This window comes from Anas acuta, chromosome 1 (assembly GCF_963932015.1).
Source record: "Anas acuta chromosome 1, bAnaAcu1.1, whole genome shotgun sequence".
Lineage (NCBI taxonomy): Eukaryota > Metazoa > Chordata > Aves > Anseriformes > Anatidae > Anas > Anas acuta.
In genome coordinates, this window is record NC_088979.1 from 102,753,735 (window position 1) to 102,771,139 (window position 17,405).

At 38.8% G+C, this 17,405-nt stretch overlaps 1 long non-coding RNA gene across 1 annotated transcript in view; it reads left to right on the forward strand.

The window, feature by feature from the left end:
* The first annotated feature begins 256 nt into the window (after nt 1–256).
* The window catches only part of LOC137860487 (uncharacterized), a 45,899-nt gene continuing 28,750 nt past the window's right edge, over nt 257–17,405 (forward strand). Inside the window, exons 1-2 of the long non-coding RNA XR_011098939.1 lie at nt 257–569; nt 722–808. This is a non-coding gene — a long non-coding RNA (uncharacterized lncRNA). The remainder of the gene's footprint in view (nt 570–721; nt 809–17,405) is intronic.

Below are 17,405 nucleotides of genomic sequence, written 5' to 3' on the forward strand. Positions count from 1 at the left end.
CCCATAAGCAGTTCACCAAATAACTCATGTGGTTTGTTGCTGCAGTTCAGTCAGAGGGATAATGTCAGTACAGTGGAGTTATTTCTGAACAAAGAAATAACTTATCAGGAAAACATAGTTTTCTCCCACCTATGCTTGTGGTTTTTACAGAAACTTCCCTTTCCCTTAAGATACTTAATTAATGACAAGAAATCTGCACTTTTGTCAAAGGAGATGTCTTGCCATGGAGAGGTAATAACATATGCATGGTGGCAGTTACAGGCCACATAGTGCTTTAGGGCTTTCCTTATGGAGGGGAGGAAAGGTGAAAGAGGCTATATAAACCCTCTTCATCTCAAACAGTGCTATGGAGACCTAGTGGCCTAACTGGCTAAGGCTAAATTTGCAGCTGAAAGAGGTTTGCTGATACAGCTGTTGCCGAGTCCTGCTGGTGGTAGTGCAATGTAGACCTCACAAATTTTTGTGTCACAATAGACAGTTCTGAGTAGTTGAATGAAATCCACCAACAAAATGAAGTCTTCAGGGAAAAACACTTTTAAACTATTTATAATTGCACCAGAGATTCTAGTGTAAGAATATTGCTGAAATTTCCTCTTTAAACTGCGGCTTTGTAACAGTAAAATATTTTTATGTTAGTTTGGCCTTTGAAAATCAGCAGTGAACTTATATAAATAATTTGAAAGGTGAAGTCATTTTAAAGCATATGTTTCGATCTTTCTAGATCTTTCCAGAAACTTGCCTTGTGCTGAGCAACTTCCTTGTCTCCTGAATAACATGATACCAAGCCCAGGACAGAACAGCCAGCCAGGTAAGATGTCTGGCATTAGGTTTAGAGTTGTTCTGATGTGACTGTGCCCCTCTTAAGTCACTTGTATCATGGACAGAGTAAGCTCACATTTGCTCAGAAAGCATTATGTGGACATACTACTGTATGCAGTTGTAACAGTGACTTTTTTTTTTTTTTTTTAACAATAACAGTAAAGACATTCCCAGACAAATATCAGGATAGAAGGTGCATTTGAAAAAAAATAGCAAATGGGATGACGTGACCACTTTAGAGCTCCTGTAATATTTAATGCTCTACAATGAAATAATGACCTTTTTTTTTTTTTTTTTAATAAATGTCAGTGGATTTTTTCCAACTCATCACATCCACTGACCTTTGTGTTGATTGTTCTTTGTGAGCCTTTGAGATGGAGCACATGCAGCATGTGGAGTCCCATATCATATTGGTCATCATTCTCTACTTGACATTTCTTGTGTTCCTAAGTTGATATGTTCCAGATTAATGAGGCATTTGTTCTCAATCAAGAAGCTATTTAAGAATACACTTTTAATTGTAATAGGCTGCATATGATTAATTATTTCTACATGGTTTGCTCATATTTTTGGATAGTTCAAAGCAGATTTTTTTCTTCCACTGGGTACTGCCCAAATCTTTTCAATGTTCATACTAGTTATCACCTAATAATTTATGTAAGTGAATTGTCTTCATGAGGGGTTTCTTTGAGAAATTTGCCCATTGCTTTAATGACCTTCAGTGTTCTTTTTCTGTAAAAGGAACAGAGGGCTAACACACAAGTTAGTTGCAAAAGCTGTGTGCTTAAGTTAATTCGTGTGTATTTTGTTTTTTAAAGACTCCATTGTTTTAGGACTACTTATCTCACAGCTGGTTCTGACAAGAGTAGGTAGACATATTGTATTGTTTGTGCTCATCATTTTGTTTTAATTGAGGTCTTCTAACTCAGCTATGTCTCTAGAAGCAGCTGTGTTTCAATGTCTGACACATTCGAAACTGGACCGAGTTGTTCCTTACATGTGTGTTCCCTGCGTGGGGAAAAAGGGACGTGCCATGTGTTTTTATTTACAAAGCTTGTTTCAGAAGCTTTGTTGCTGTTCTTGAAAAGACAAAAGGTTCAGCATTTCAGGGCTCTGGGTCTTCAAGGATTACTTGAAAGCTCTCATTTTATTCTTCTTTTACTCTTTTCCTTCCTCTTGGTTGCAAAAGATGTAATTTTGGCAAGCGTAACCATGATCCTAGTGGTGGTCCACACACCTGATTCTAAGCTTAGAGTTTGAAATCATATGGGAATAAGGGATTTCTCCCCTTTAAATTAGTCAATCATTGAATTAATATTAGCTGAATCCCATAAAGTCAGCAGTTTTTGGCTACAAAGGTTGCAAATTAATCACCTGTGGAAGGATTCAGGTGCAAAGGAGGCTCTAATTTTTCACATCATCTTTGTGTACAGCTGTCAGGTAGACGATCTGATCATCCACTCACAAGATACATTATACTTTCATTAGGTGAGTCCAGCCTACTAAAATAATAGCCATGAAAATACTACAATAAAATAATAATAAGATCCCAAAGTGCTTGTTAGAGCTGTCTGTAGTGTGTTGTTTGCTGCCTTGTGACTGATTTTTTTTTTAATAAGTTTTATCTGAAATGTATTGTGGGCAACTGGCATCCAGCTATTTTTCTTTCTGTTTCCATTTTAGATAAGCAGTGTCTGCATTATGAGAAAACATTCATTTTTCAAAGGACCCATTAGGACTAAGCTTAGGGGCTATAGCATCAGATCTTGTTTTATCTGTGGGTGATTTTTGTAATATATGGTGATTGAATCTGTTCTCTCTTCTCTTCTCATGCAGAATATGGAGCAGCTCTTCCAGAAGAGCTCTCTCTGTAGGAAAGACATTCAAATTACTTTGAATTTTCCTAGTTTTTATCATGGCAGTACATTCCTGCAGGGCAAGGGACAGGGCTTTGTCAGTTAAGTTTCCAGTAGAAGGGCACAAGTAGTGCATAATGGCTCAGCAGAGAATTAGAAGGAGGAATTGCAGATGGAACAAATTGTAGAGTCTTGACAAAGCACAGAAACAATGAAAATATCCAAAACCAAGCTTCCTCCTACCCCCAAGTATGCTGTGTCTTTCAGGGCACTTCTCAAAAGTGCTGGTTACTCATTTTGGTGAAATTGCAGAGCTCTCCACCATTCCCAGTTTCTCAGTGGGAGGTCATCACCCCTGATGCAGAGGCTGCAGATATGTGTATTTTGTGGCTTATAAGCTACCACAGCTTGTTGCTGATTGTTCTACTTCAAACTGCTGTATCGTATCTTAATACACAGGGCAGTAGATTGAGACAACAGGGGAGTAGAGACACTCGAATGTATTGCCAACTCAGTGGACAGGTGGAAAGTCTAATCCTGCTCTCTTCCCAGTGCAGCTTGATGGTCCTTGAGTTCAGAGTTCTTATTTTAGAAAGTTTTACTATCCTGCTGGCCAGAAGCTGAATTTTGCACTCAAAAGTGGTTTTGTATGAGATACATGTTTGTGAAGGGAATGAGATGATTGCAGAGATGAGTAAAAAACTTATAAAACTATCTGAAGTGCTGGTTCTGAACTTTGTGGTTGCAATTGCACTACCAACCCTCCCCCGCCCCCCCCCAAAAAAAAAAAAATCTTCAAGAGAGTACAGTATGAGTTAACTACTTTGCCAATGAAGTTTATTTCACTATCAAGAAAAATATCAGCTGAATTTTTTTAGTCTACAGTTTAAGACACAGCAAAATCTTGATTGAGTTAGCTTGTAGTAAGGTGGAGCTGAGACATGAAACAGCTATAGTTAAAGGCAAAAGGGTATATGTGGAGACAGAAGCAAAAGTGAACTGGAATGGCTCTTGTTGCAGTGAAGCTGAAAAAGTATGCTCCTTTTAAATTGATAATTCACAGAGGTTTGATTGCCAGGTATTCAGTTTGGTCCCGGAATCAGTTGAACACAGACTGTATTTGTGAAACAGTCATGCTTTGCACAAATATTGTTAATGTCAGCTGTATTGAACAGTCTGCTTTTCTTTCCATATTGAATTTAATTATAATTAGTTGAGTAAAATGACAATTATGTACAAAAGAGACGTCTTCCAATAAAAATTTATGGTATACTGCCTATTGCAACTTTCATAAATGTTTTCATAATCAGATTCAGTCATCCCTTCCTCCATCTGGATGACCTGTAACCCACAGAATCTGTTATTAATTTGTAAATTTGGGTTTTGAATGGAGCTTGCTGAGAAGGTCATGTGGAGCTAGTTGCATGGCATATGTATGTATATATATATATATATTTACAAAATGGCTTCTATATATACTTCTGTTCTTAAACCCCAGCAGCCCCTTTGGAGAGACTGATACAAATGTGGCTGAACTGGCCCAAATACACCCTTTCACAAGGTCACCATCATTAGCTGAACTTCAGGACCTCTCAACCTAGTAAAGTAGTTCTGACAAAATAGCAAACCTGTCCTACTGAAATGAACTTGAAATGGCTTATGTGTCATAGTCGATTACTGATCAAATAAAAGAGACATAAAAAGTCTCAAAATATTTAAAGAAAAGTTGTTAGCTCTAGTCCTTATCTGACAGTGTAAAAAAAAAAAAAAAAAAAAAAAAAAAAAGAGTGACCAAAGTGATAACGGAAAGGTGCTAGTAGAAATACTTGATGAATGATAGATTAACTGAAAGAAAAGGTCATACAAAGTCTGTAGGAGAACTAAAACCAAAGGGGGTAGTTTAGGACAAGTTTCTTAATAGGGACTATTTACAGGTAGATTGTGAGGTGCTTGTTATCTTATAGACACAGCATTAGACATTATTCTACAAGAAAGGCAAAGTGTATGTTTCATCCAAGTGAAAGAATTTCAAGAGCTGTGTTAGATTTAAAGTCACATTTCTCGAAATTGAAAATGTGGGTTGGGTAGAGCAGGAGGAGGAAAAAAATTCTTCAGCTATATTCCGAGAGTGAGATGGTCAGGTCTAAAGAAAACTGAAGTTAGAACTCATCTGGATTTTGCTGAGGTTTGTATCGAAGATCACAGCCACAGTTATTGGTCAGAGCAACACTTTCCAGGCACATTGGGAGGTTTTTCTTGTGTATACAGCTAGAGTGAAATGCTGAGCTTCATCTTCTTCATAAATGAAGCAGGACCAAACTGTTATATGAGTATTTGTATATGAATAAACTGATCATTAATGAAAAGACCACTCATGCCATAGTAATCTGAAACTCATATGATGAGAAATCCCCTAATGACAGTCCAGATAAGAAACTGTTGTTTTGCAAGACTGAAGTTGTCCCAAATTCATGTACATGTTATCTTTCAAGCCAAGGGCATTTCCTATTTGAGTTTCATAAAAGCTTATTCTGGCCATTAACACGGTACAAATACTAAAAACAAAAGTAACATTTCCATTGGCTTTTCTTCTTTTCTGAATTCTTTTGACCCCTGATGATTAGTATCAGTCTCTTCACACTTATTGAATACCCCTCAGGGACCTCTGACAGCACAAACCTGAACAGTGTTATATTAAAAACAATATATATTAATTACATCTGTTTTGTATATTTTCCACCAGCATAGTTGCTAAAAGGTCAACATGAGGATCTTATTATTTAGAGAAAGCATGAGGATCTTCTTACTTACAGAATGAAGATAATAAAAACACCTATACTTGTCACTTTCACCATTGACAACTGGTCAACCTGAGCTTGTGTGAAATAAACTGTGTAAAAGGTCTTGGTGGATAAACATCTACTGTAAATGTTTCAGCAGGAAAAAAGATACTGTCTGGCTGAAAAATGTAGGACAATTCACAAATGCAGCATGTTGCTGTTTAACAAATACACGTGGCCTTAGGGACCCATGTGACTCTATTACTCGTCCAAAGTTCAAAACAAAGAGAGAAATAAGTTTTGACAGTCGCTTCTGAAAGAAGTGATAACAGATCAAAGGACTTTTTTTATTGTGATATTTTCATCATTATGGAAAAGAATAACTTTGGACTTTAGCTTCTGTTTGAAATCTTTACCTTCTAATAAGTGAACTCTTTAAATGTAGCTCAGAGAACAAAGGTTTCTCTTTTACAGTTAAACTTTTAACCCTTGAGGTTGAATTGGTGGAGACCAGAGGGAAAATCCACTGTGTTTTCACTGAACTTTTTACCCTTTGAAAAAAAACTGAACAAGTTTAAAGTTCATACACTGAGCAAGAGGTCTCTACTGGGGATTTCTGGTATTATTAACTTCCTGACCTCAGATAATTAAAAGGGAAGAGCGGAGGCAGTACAGACTTTGACTCAACTTTGAACTTTTAACCTCTTGAGGAACATTTTTAGTGTGCAAGTGGTATACACAGTAAACTCTCTTATTAACTTTCTTTAACCCACAGACACAAAAAATGCCAGCAGGCCAAAATTATCCTCTGTCCTTCATGTCATATTTTTATTTGTGTAGCAGTTAACACTCAAGGGAGATATTGTTTGGATACAATAAGTGACACAGACAACTATTTTCCAGGAACTGGCAAGTACAGTAGGCAAGCAAAAGGGAGAAGAAGCCATGAATCTGTCAGACACTGCAGTAAGGTTTGTAATTCAGACTGAGTTAGGCTTTACCTCTAGGACACGCAACAATATTTTAGTGTTGCCTCTGAGCAAAATTTTCCTTGCAAAGTGTGGGTATTTTATCTCTTTATTCAACTGGGCTTTACTTTCTCAAGCTTTAAACATAGTGATACTCAGCAGCCCAGGAGATTATGGATTTATTGACTAGGAAATAACCAAACAAGTAGTATTGTGAGTAGTTATTGTGAGCACATAAATCATACTTTCTCATACCCTTTACATAAATTGAAGAAAAATCTATGCTTCTTGTATCAGCAAGACAAAAATTATCTGTTAACTGTTCATCAGGGATACTATTTACTGTGAACTAGTGTGGGGAACTATGTGGGAAGCAGTAAGAACTTCATTTAAACCTCCCAGCATTAGTGTTAATGGAGTGTAAAACAGAATTACGTAGAATCCATGTAGTTGGATATAAAATAACTTAGCTAAAAAATATACAGAGTACATTGAATGAGAATATTGCCTCTAAGATAAAGCTGTAAGCTTCTGGGGCAAAATTTCAATAAGTGGCATTCTCACAACAAAAGAAAGAACACAAGTGAGTTAATGTCTTCTGATTCTCTAAATGCTTTTTGAATTTCATGGTGTTCCCAGTCATAGCAATCATTTATCTGCTCTGTGAGGAACTCAACAGTGTTCAATGGGAACTGTAAAATTTGTTTCAATTTTGTTTAGATGTAGAAACACAATCAGAAAAACATGCAAAACATTTTTTTGGAAGCAGATGTGCTACAGAATTAAATTGCTGTGTTAGGATTATTAGAAGATTAGCAGGATTTATTTATTTATTTAGAGGCTGGCTAGATGTTACTGTAAGGATGGATGCATGCATTTTGAAAGTTTTGAATTTGAAAGATTTTTCAAACCTCTTGATTGAAGCCAGCTGAGCACTGAAAAAAAAAAAAAAAGAGAGAGAGAGAAAGAGAAAAGAAACCTTTTTAAAACAAATACAGAAATCAATGAGTTATTTACAGGATTGCCTTACATATCCCAATGAAAAGAAATCTGAAAAACACAAGTCTCGAAAATTTTGGCAAAAAAATGCACATATGCTTGGAAAGTCACCAGATTAGCCTGGTTAGCCATTGTTTATAGTTGTTTTTCTACTGCTTAAGAACATTGGCTGTGTTATCAGATAATGTGATGCAATTCCAGCTGCTCTGTAGACTGAAATGGTTAGTGTGGAGGGCCTGGCATTCACACTGTAGGCACATGGGGGTACATTTCAGACTAGCTCAGGTCTGATCCCATGAGCTGAACACCCAGAGCTGCAGAAGCATGTCTGTGCGGGTGTGGGAATGTGCAGACGGGGCAGTGCCTATAGTGGTGAATGGAGGAGTGGTCATCCCTGGGAAATTTGCAGTAGAGTCTCATGGCTGGGAAAGAACTGCCTTGTAGCCTTGCTTCCAGAGGTGTGTCTGTAGGGGTTTATGTGTGAACAGATTAATAAACCACTATTTAATTTTAATCTTACACTACCACCAGCTGTGGATATCACACATGCCCCTTAGAAGTTTTCAGAGTTACACTGTTTTTTGGGGAGATTCAAACCTGTAGGTAGTGGGATATTGAAGGACATCTGGACTCAGTGGTCAGAAGCACTCTGGTAAGCATCCACAGATGGGTGGAACTGTCACGGCAAGTCTGAATTAAATATACCTGTAATAAATCTGAAAGGAATGTTGCCCTGTGTCTACTGAGTCTTGACTCAGAAAAGCATTTAGGCTACTGTTTATACAGTAGACACTGCTGTTAATCAAAACCCATGGTGGAGAAAAGAACACCTGAGTTGTTACATTTAAGAAAATTCATAATTGTTATGTTTTTTAAACAGATATACATATACATTTTCTTTTGTGAGTCCTGCAGCTGAGTAATGGGTCTTGTTGATTCCCTAGCCAGCCAGGTGTCTTCCTTCTTTCCTCCTCGATGGGGACATGGCCTACTCTTCAGACCACAGTGAGAGGCAAGCAGGCAGAGAGGGGAAGAGGGGGAAAGAGGAAGGTCTCTGGGACTTGGTGGAGTCCCTACCACACCAGGGTTGAAAAATATGGCCCCATGGGCTTGAGGCCCCCCTTCATTGTCATGTCACTTCCCACAACAGAACCAGCAGGACACTGGGGCTGGGAAGGGAAATTTTGCAGGCAACAGTGACCATTTCCTTGAAGGCGATGGAGGGTTGCACTCCATTTTTTTTTCTCCTCCTGGTCCCCACTTCTTGGCTCTAAAGTCCAACACAACTTGGGCAAAAATCAAAACAGTGCTACAGGGCCCTTGTAAGCCCACCCCAGTCCATATTTGTAAAGACAAGTCATTTTATGTTTGTGAGAGCTAGCTTCCTTCTGCTGCACCTCTGTCTCAGGATGAATCAATTCATCCTGCCCTGACCTTGAGGGGGAGCGTGAAAATCATGGCAAAGTCTCATGGTTAGGCTGACTTGGCTCATCATCTACAGGAGACTGGGCAGGATTTCTCCTGCTCCTTTTACAACTATTTAGCTCTAAAATCTCGAAGATTTTCAAGATTTTCCACTGCAAGGCAGGATGTTTCAGGGACCCATGACTGGGACAAATGTGGGCTGTTTTTCATGGGGATAGCAAAAGCACACTTGAAATAAAGGTCCACATCATCCAGCCAAGCTTAAATTCCTGCTGCAAAATATGGGGCTGGTAAGAGCATCTCTACTAGAGTAGAGATCTCTAGTAAGAGCATCTCTACCCAGTTTATTTATTTATTTATTTATTTATTTTTGCATAGATAGCAGTACATTTTTTTGCCTGATTCAGATTACTGACTAGTCTGAAAATCTTCACTGTAAAGGTTTTCCAAAAAGTATATAGTTGGCACTATATTTCAGCTGGAGCTAGACAGGAGAAATTTGGCAAAGTCACAGGCAATTGATAGCTGCGTGTTTATCATAACAAGCATTAGGAAACCTTGTTATCAGCCCCTTCTGCAATTTCATAGCTCATGCACGGACATAAGTTGTGTAAAATCAGCATGAGTATGTATCCATGTCAGTGTGTGGATGGATGGAAAGTGTGAGCCTGCATGTGTTTGTGTACTATAGAGCTACTTGTGTGAGAGAGGGTGCTCTCTCTCACTTAGTCACATGGTCTAAAATTTTTGGGTAGACCAGTGTGGTGCCAGGAGTTGGACTTGATGATCCTTATGGGTCCCTTCCAACTCGGGATATTCTATGATTCTATGATTCTATGAATGTATCAGAGTCTGACCCTAGGCACGGATTAGGGACAGCAATTAGACACATGCTTAGACACTGGCAGTGCCTTCTTCTATCAGACCTCTACAAACTCATCTGTCTTTGTGCACCGTTGTTCCTGTGGAACTTCTGCTTTCCCTTAGATTTCAGCACTGCTGGATAAATACTGGTTGTTCTCTGTGGTGAGACCCTCATCTTGGCTCACCTGCATTTGCTGTTCATCAGGGCACAGAGCAAACTCACCTGTTTTCGCAGACTTGCCTCCTGAGCAGAGATAACACGTTCAGCTTTTATTGGAGATGGAGATGCAAGCAGGAAAAACCTAGCAATAGAGATACTTAGCACTCATATAGGGCATCTTCAGGAAATTCAATTAATCCTCACAGTAATAAAGTTATAAGGAAACATTGGGCTGTTATGGAAAAAGATAAAATATAAACCCCACATTATTATCTCCTGTATACAAATGTTAAATGTCTTACCTGCACTTCAGGAAGAAACCATCAGAACAAGGTTTAGAAAGTCAAAGCCTTGCTCTCAATCCTGCACCCAACCCATATGGCATAATCCTTCTCCCATGGTGAATGTAGGTAGTTTTTCTTTTCACTGCATTCTGTGTGGGTGTGTGATGGACAGAGTTTGTCAAAATTGGAAAGGAAATTCTCACCTGGCCCTGAGCACTGAACAAAGAGTAAAACAGGAATCCTGGTAAATGTCACATCCCACACACTCTGCCCTTGAGTCCTTCAAAGCCAAATGGCCAAGGCTGAAATGTATTGCACAGAAGGAAGAGAAAGAGAAAACCTGCTCCACCTTGCAAAGCAGTTTAATTCTTGTCAAGGTGGAAGAAAGAAGGAATTAATAAGTGAACAACAGTCCCTGCTTGGGCATTAAATTGAGTGTGCCCTACTTGCCATGGCTAAATGGAAAGACCTAGCTCAAAATGCATGCAGTTAGTCAGGGTACTTCCCACTGCTGGAGAGAGTGGGTGAAACTGTGCCCATCACAGGCAATATTTTGCTGACTTCATGTGGCTAAGGTTTCACCCACTATGAATTGACGGGTCTACTTAACCATGCTGGGTGCACTTTTGAACCAGTCACACCATGGTAGTTTTAACATAATAGTTGTAAAACTGGCAGGGAACACACATCTGTCCTTTCACCACGTGGGTCTGTGTTGCTTGCAGCAGCTGCTGGTTGGCCTAAGCGCAGCCGTGAGTATCTGACTGACACATTGAGTGCCAAAAGCCAAATCCGTAGGTGGGACTGAATCATGTTAAAGCTTTCCCCTGCGGCTCTTTTAACATTTTTTTCAGATGAGCCATTTTGCCTGCTTCACACCATGGTCACGGGAAGACCCTGGTTCAAAGTGCCAGACAGGAGGGGTGGTTGCAAGAAGAAGTGCAAGGATGAAGCCCTGCCAACAAAAAGGGGTCATACTGGAGATCCAGAAAGCAAATGCTTGACAGCCTGAAATCAGGCTCCTCTAAAGGTGTGCATTTATACCCCCAATATGTTGTTTTATTGGATTATTCATGAGTCTAATAATATGCAAAGATTCGTCTGCAGAGACTAGTACTTATGCTGGGTTGGTTGATGGATGTGTGTGACTGTTTTTCATTGTTTCTTTTGACTCTGCTGAGATGATGTTGGAGTGTCTACAGGGATAAAGATGTGATGTCTGATGAAAAGCATTTGCAATCAAATTTGAGACTTGATAATGAAGGATGGCAAGACAACACAATAAATAGATGTAAGCCGAACAGGCATTTTATTGGCAAAAAAGACTGCATTCCCATCAAAGCCTTCATAGTTTAAGGTGAGCTGGAAAAAAATATTTTTTAAATTTATTTATTTTCTTAGGTTTGTGAGGCTGATTTATTGCTATAGACATTGAGAAGAATGTGTTTGTGAAATGCACAAGCAGACAGTGGCATACACATCAAAAGAAAAAATAAAATTCAAGCTCATCCCATAAAGCTGAACTTCTCATAGTGCCATAGTAGAGAACATAACATATCTCCTGTTTGCTTTCTATTTTATTTTTATAAAATTTACTTTTATTTCACAGTCTCTTCAATATAAAAACATATTTTATTTTATTTTATTTTATTTTATTTTATTTTATTTTATTTTATTTTATTTTATTTTATTTTATTTTATTTTATTTTATTTTATTTTAAAGGTATAAGCACATAGCTTAATTCATCTGAGAACATGTTGTTCCTCTGATACAGATAACTATTGATGGGGCAAGATGTAATGGCCTCAAGTTACACCAGGGGAAATTAGGAGAAATTTCTTCTCAGAAAGAGTAGTCAGGCACTGGAACAAGTTGCCCAGGGAGGTGTTGGCATCACTGTCCGTGGGGGTGTTTAAGGAAAGGTCAGATGTGGTACATCTGATTGGGGACATGGTTTATTGGGTGATACTTGTGGTAGGGGGATGGTTGGACCAGATGATCTTGGAGGTCTTTTTCGACTTTAATGATTCTATGATTTCAGTCTGTCTACTGAGACAACAGAATATTTTTCTCAGATGTGTAAGTAAAATCTTACAAGTTATTTTATTAAGAAAAATCCTTGAAGACTTTTCACTGTCCCTTGTACACTATTGCATATGGTAGGTAGCATACCCTTAGTATCCATAGTCATTAATAAGTTGCTCGTATTTTAATGGGTTTGTTTCTATTTGGTATGAGGAGTACAGGTTGGTATTTTGGAAGTAGTTCAGGAATTTGTATTGTTCTAACATCTCATCCTCAAGTCCTACCTTACTAGACACAGAGTCATCAGGACTGCTGGATACCATACTCAAGGAATACATGTGGGATTTTGAATGTTTGTTACTCATTCCCAAGGCTTAATTTCTGAATATGTCATAAAAGTCAAATCAAAGTAAAAAACTGTGGTGTTTGTCCACGGTGAAGATATAATAAAATAAGTGGTCACAGGTAGTACAGAAAAAACATGGACTCCACAGTGCTGAAAAACTGCCGTTATTAGCTCAAAAATGTTTGCTTCACTTCTCCTTGTAAAACATTCTTGTTATACTGCAGAAATATATCATTATAATGAGTTAATATTTGTCCACCATCATGTATTGGAAGGTGGACAATACATGGAAGGAAGGAAGACAGAAAAGAAGCAAATTAAAAGAAATTAAAGGATTGGTGAGTTTTGTAACTTCTCACTATGTAAGGAATTTGAAGTAAATTGTAGTAAGCATGTCAACAAAATAAAAATTAAAAAAAAAAAAAGGAGCTGAGAATCTGACCCAGTGAAAGAACAGCAGGAGTCCTCATCTGGTTTGAATTCTGCCCGTGACCCAGCTTTTCCCACCAAAAAATGCAGATTTACACTCCCTTTAAAGCACATTACCACCTAAGAAAAAAAAAATCATCCCCTCACATTTGCTAGTCACAGCTGTAAATTTGACTTGCTTTATTAGCTGTTGCACACTACACTTAACAAAATGGGTTTATGTTATGTCTTAACATGTTCTTGTTTACAAGTACCCTGTTCCCTGAAGAAGGGTAATTTTAATGTCATAAGAAACTTCATGTTTTGTTTCCAGCACTGATAGATCTAAAGTAAACAACCTTCCCTAAGGAAGAAATGAAAAAAATGAAGAACGCAAAAAGCACTGTGTGAGACCTCAGTTAGGACCAGGCTGAGCCTGCCCTTTCTCCCTGGTGGCGATGGGCTCAGTGTAGCACTTTCCTCCATCCTACTGCCATTTTCTCCTTTTAGGGTAGCAAAATCCCTTTCTGCAAAGTTCATGGTGGCACAGGAGCTGCAGCCAGTTGCAGGAATGTGCAGTCACTCCCTGGGTCAGCTCAATGTTGCTATCATCAGAAGTGTCACTGCGATGGAAGGAAGTTGTTAGAAAGAGTTTCAGGAGGCATTGACATAATCAGGTCAGCTGGAGGTGCATAAACAAGAGAGGGGGAGAAAAAAAAAAAATAACATAGAGAAATGCAGGTCTTTCCACCCTATCCCTGGGAGTCATGAAGCAAAAAGCTTTGCTCTCACCTGCCAGCACGGCCTTTTTCCTCCCTGCTTTTGTCTTTTTGGCTGTAAGGTGCTTTCTTCTCTGCAGCCTGACAGACCCAAGGACGTTTTAGTCTGTCACATGGTTCTTAGGCAAATTTTGCCTTTCTTCTTACTAGCGTGGCAAACAGATTCTTTTTTTTTTTTTTTTTTTTTTTTAATAGGCTGCTTAATGGCTAGGTATCCCCCACTGTGGAGATATCTGTCAGTGAGATGGAGGAGGACAGGCTCTCTCTGGAGGCTTCGGAGCCACTGGGGAGGGGAGAAGAGGGAACTTAAAGGAATACTGTATGTTGCAGAGACATCTAGGGAGCTTGTGCCTGTGATGTTCGAAGCATTACTGGGCTTTTGTGTTTTCACATCTTGTGAGCCCGCTGAAAATACTTCATGACAACCAGAATATGAAGAGAGATGGGTAAAATATCGTGTTATACAGTTTGTGTCTGCAGATGGCACATGCTGAATGAAAACTTCAGCAGCAGGCTGCTCTTACAACTGAGGCTGAAAAATATTTTTTTCATTTGTATTGTTTCAAAAAAATAATCTAAAAGTGTTTAAATTACTAGAGAATCCTCTTTCTTGACGTGACAGTAACAATATCTGAAGTAGGGCCTGCAGTCCTGGCCATGAGATGAAGCACTCTGTGTTTAGAGCACACACATGCTAACATACATGGGCATTTTTAATAGTCTCTATTCATATTACTTTAAGATAACTGATTTCATGGGGAAGAAAGATGTCAGATTGTTCCCTTTATGCTGTCACTGTTTCTGAACCATTTGTTTACCTTTGGAGGGAGGGGGCTTGGAGAAGATAGAAAGGCTTCTCCATCAGCAGATCTCTGTTGAGCATCCCAGCTAACCAAAAAAGGAAGAGTCCGTGGTTAACAGAGAGATAGGAAACACCTTTTGTTCCTCACAGGCTGCATTTTTGTGGTCCGTGAAAACACTGAATTGTGAGAACTCACAAATTAAGGGGGTAGCTGTAGGATGCCCTCCTGGGAAAACGTTGAGGTGCACTAAGAATAAGATACAGTTATCAGGTTAGCCACTGTGATCTTCTCTTTATACCAGTGCAGAGCTAATCTCTGCCTGTGACATTAATGGGCAAAGATCTGCAGGGGTTTTGGATAAGACTGATGTCCTCGTAAGTACAATCTCTCGCTTCTAGCAAGAGAATGGCAGTGTATGACTCTCAGTATTTGGATTATTACCATGCTTTCTACCTACTTACACTTCACTAGCAATTTAGGATAAGTAGAGTCATCATCTTCATTATATGCCCCAAGCTTTTGTCTAGTACAGCTGTGTAGTGTTAACAGCTGCTGTTTTTTTTTTGTCACAGAAGTGGATGCATTTTAGGAATAGGCAATGAGATTTCTGCTCTACAGTTTGCTCAACCAGCTTGTGAAGCACTTTGTAGATCCAGGTGTGTAAATAGTACTTAATAATACTGATTTTACGATAATAATTTGGTAAAAAGGGATTATGATCCATGTTTTGATGTGCAATTTGCTATTCGTTTGTTATGCAGAAAAACTTGAGCTTATGTTACTGAGCCCCATTGAACAAAAACCCAGGTCTAGAAATTAGATTATTATTCTGCAGTTCAGTGATTAAAATAAAAATACTCTATCACTTATATTTACATTCTTGCTGCAAATCAGGTCACCATGACCTCTGAGCTCTGTTTTCCACAGAATGGGCCAAATCCTTTCCCAGTGTGACTCCCTTGACTCCAGCACAGTCAGTTGCACAAGAGATGACTGTAGCTCATTAAATCTGTAGAATAACTCTATTTTGATTAGGGATAAAAAATAGTATTTGCACAGAGTCTTTTTCTTGTTGGCATAATAGATTTTTTTTTTTCCTGGACATTAACAGGAGCTGGCATAAACATTTTTTAGTTAAAAGGAAGAAAAAAGAAAACTGCATAAAAGTGTATATATTATCTGCTTTCTATTTATTGTGTAGAAATAATTCTAAGACTGTAAATGATAAAAAAATGTAGGAAGAAAACCAAAATCAGAAGAGAAAATAATAGTTGCATCTTAGCTGTGTCTTCATCTGTAATACCATTCTGCTAAAAACACAGATTTAGTTCTGCTGCAAACACAAGGCAGGAGTTGGGTCCCTTTGGCTTACTGCTTCCTCTCTGAGATGGCAGCACTGGGAAGGGAGTAGCATAGAGTGGGGATATACTCACACAAGCACCCCACAGAGGAGGTACTCTGCACCCCAAAGAGAGAGCAAAACACTGTTATGAGCACCAGGAGCCTGCTGGGGGCGGGGAGAGCAGGCAAAGGGGACTAGAAACCCTGTGAGCCCTACACAGTGGGACGATGAGCAGGGAGCTGCCAGTGATGACAAATACTGGGAATTAGACACTTCCTGGAGCGTGGGATTTAGAGAAAGGTCAGATGAGGTGCCTGAGGAAGGGGTGGTGAGTGCAGAGAGGAGAATAAATGACTTGAATCACCTATGCCATATAGCAGGAAAGCTTGCAGTAGACAACTGATTTAATCCTTCCACCCCTACATGACAGAAACTGGCCAGGACAGCTGTCTTTCTGTTGTCTCATCTCCAATTACTTTGCCATAGCCAGGGTCCTGCAGTGCCCCAGACTGGATCTGGTGGCAAATAAATAAATCTGATTGACTAGCACTGTGAGCATTAATTCTCTGGGAGTAGCAGCAAAGTGGCATTGCCCTTTGTACATGCAAGGGCCAGGAAAAATATACTGTAGCAGTCTTCTTCCTGATGTTTAGCATTAAAGACCTCAGCTCCTCCCTGCAGGTCATTAAGCCCCAGGAAATACCCCGTTCCTCTGCCGTTATTGCTTAATTATTTTCAGCTCTGTAATCTAATTTGCAGTTTGACTCTATGTTGATTCTAGCTAGCATATCATAACCTTTACAGTACAGGAAATGCGATGCAGAGTTGGCTGTATTGATGTGTATGTCTTTTGGTGAAAAGAGCCTTTTCCTAATCCTACAACTTCAAGAAATAACTCATTTTCTAGAGAGTCTGAAACCTTTAACATTATGGATATTTCACTTTCTCCTGCTTTATTTTAAATTGTTTTAGAGTTTAAAATGCAAAACTGAGTAATAAAAGGTATTTTATTGAATATGTGCCATTACTCCCTAGCTTTAAAGGAGGATGTTAGAAAAATATGTCACACAGAGGAGCTGTTAACATATTACTTCTATTTTAATTAAATATAACAGATACTTCAGGTGTTCTAAAAACAAGGACATAATATACTGATAGCTGCACAGAGAAGCTATCTGAATATAGAAATTACAAATGAGATAATACAAGTAATTTAAAGCTTGATCTTTTATTAAATACATGCTGTCTAAAGCAGATAGCTCTATTTCAACCAGAAATAACTGAGTTCATGTAATATCTACTACCTCCTTGGTTTCTCTAGAAATCTCCAAACCTAACAGGAAATTGGAGCAGTAGGGAGCCATCAGCTTTGAGATTCATCTCATCAAGACTCCCTTTCTTATGCCTGGAATTGTTTTGAGAAGAAAATGACAAAATGCACTTATAACATGTACAGTTTGTAATAAGTGATATATGGGACGCTATTGAGCTCAAAGGTTCTCATGGATGCATATAAGTCATGTGAGCCTACAGGAGGGCACTTAAA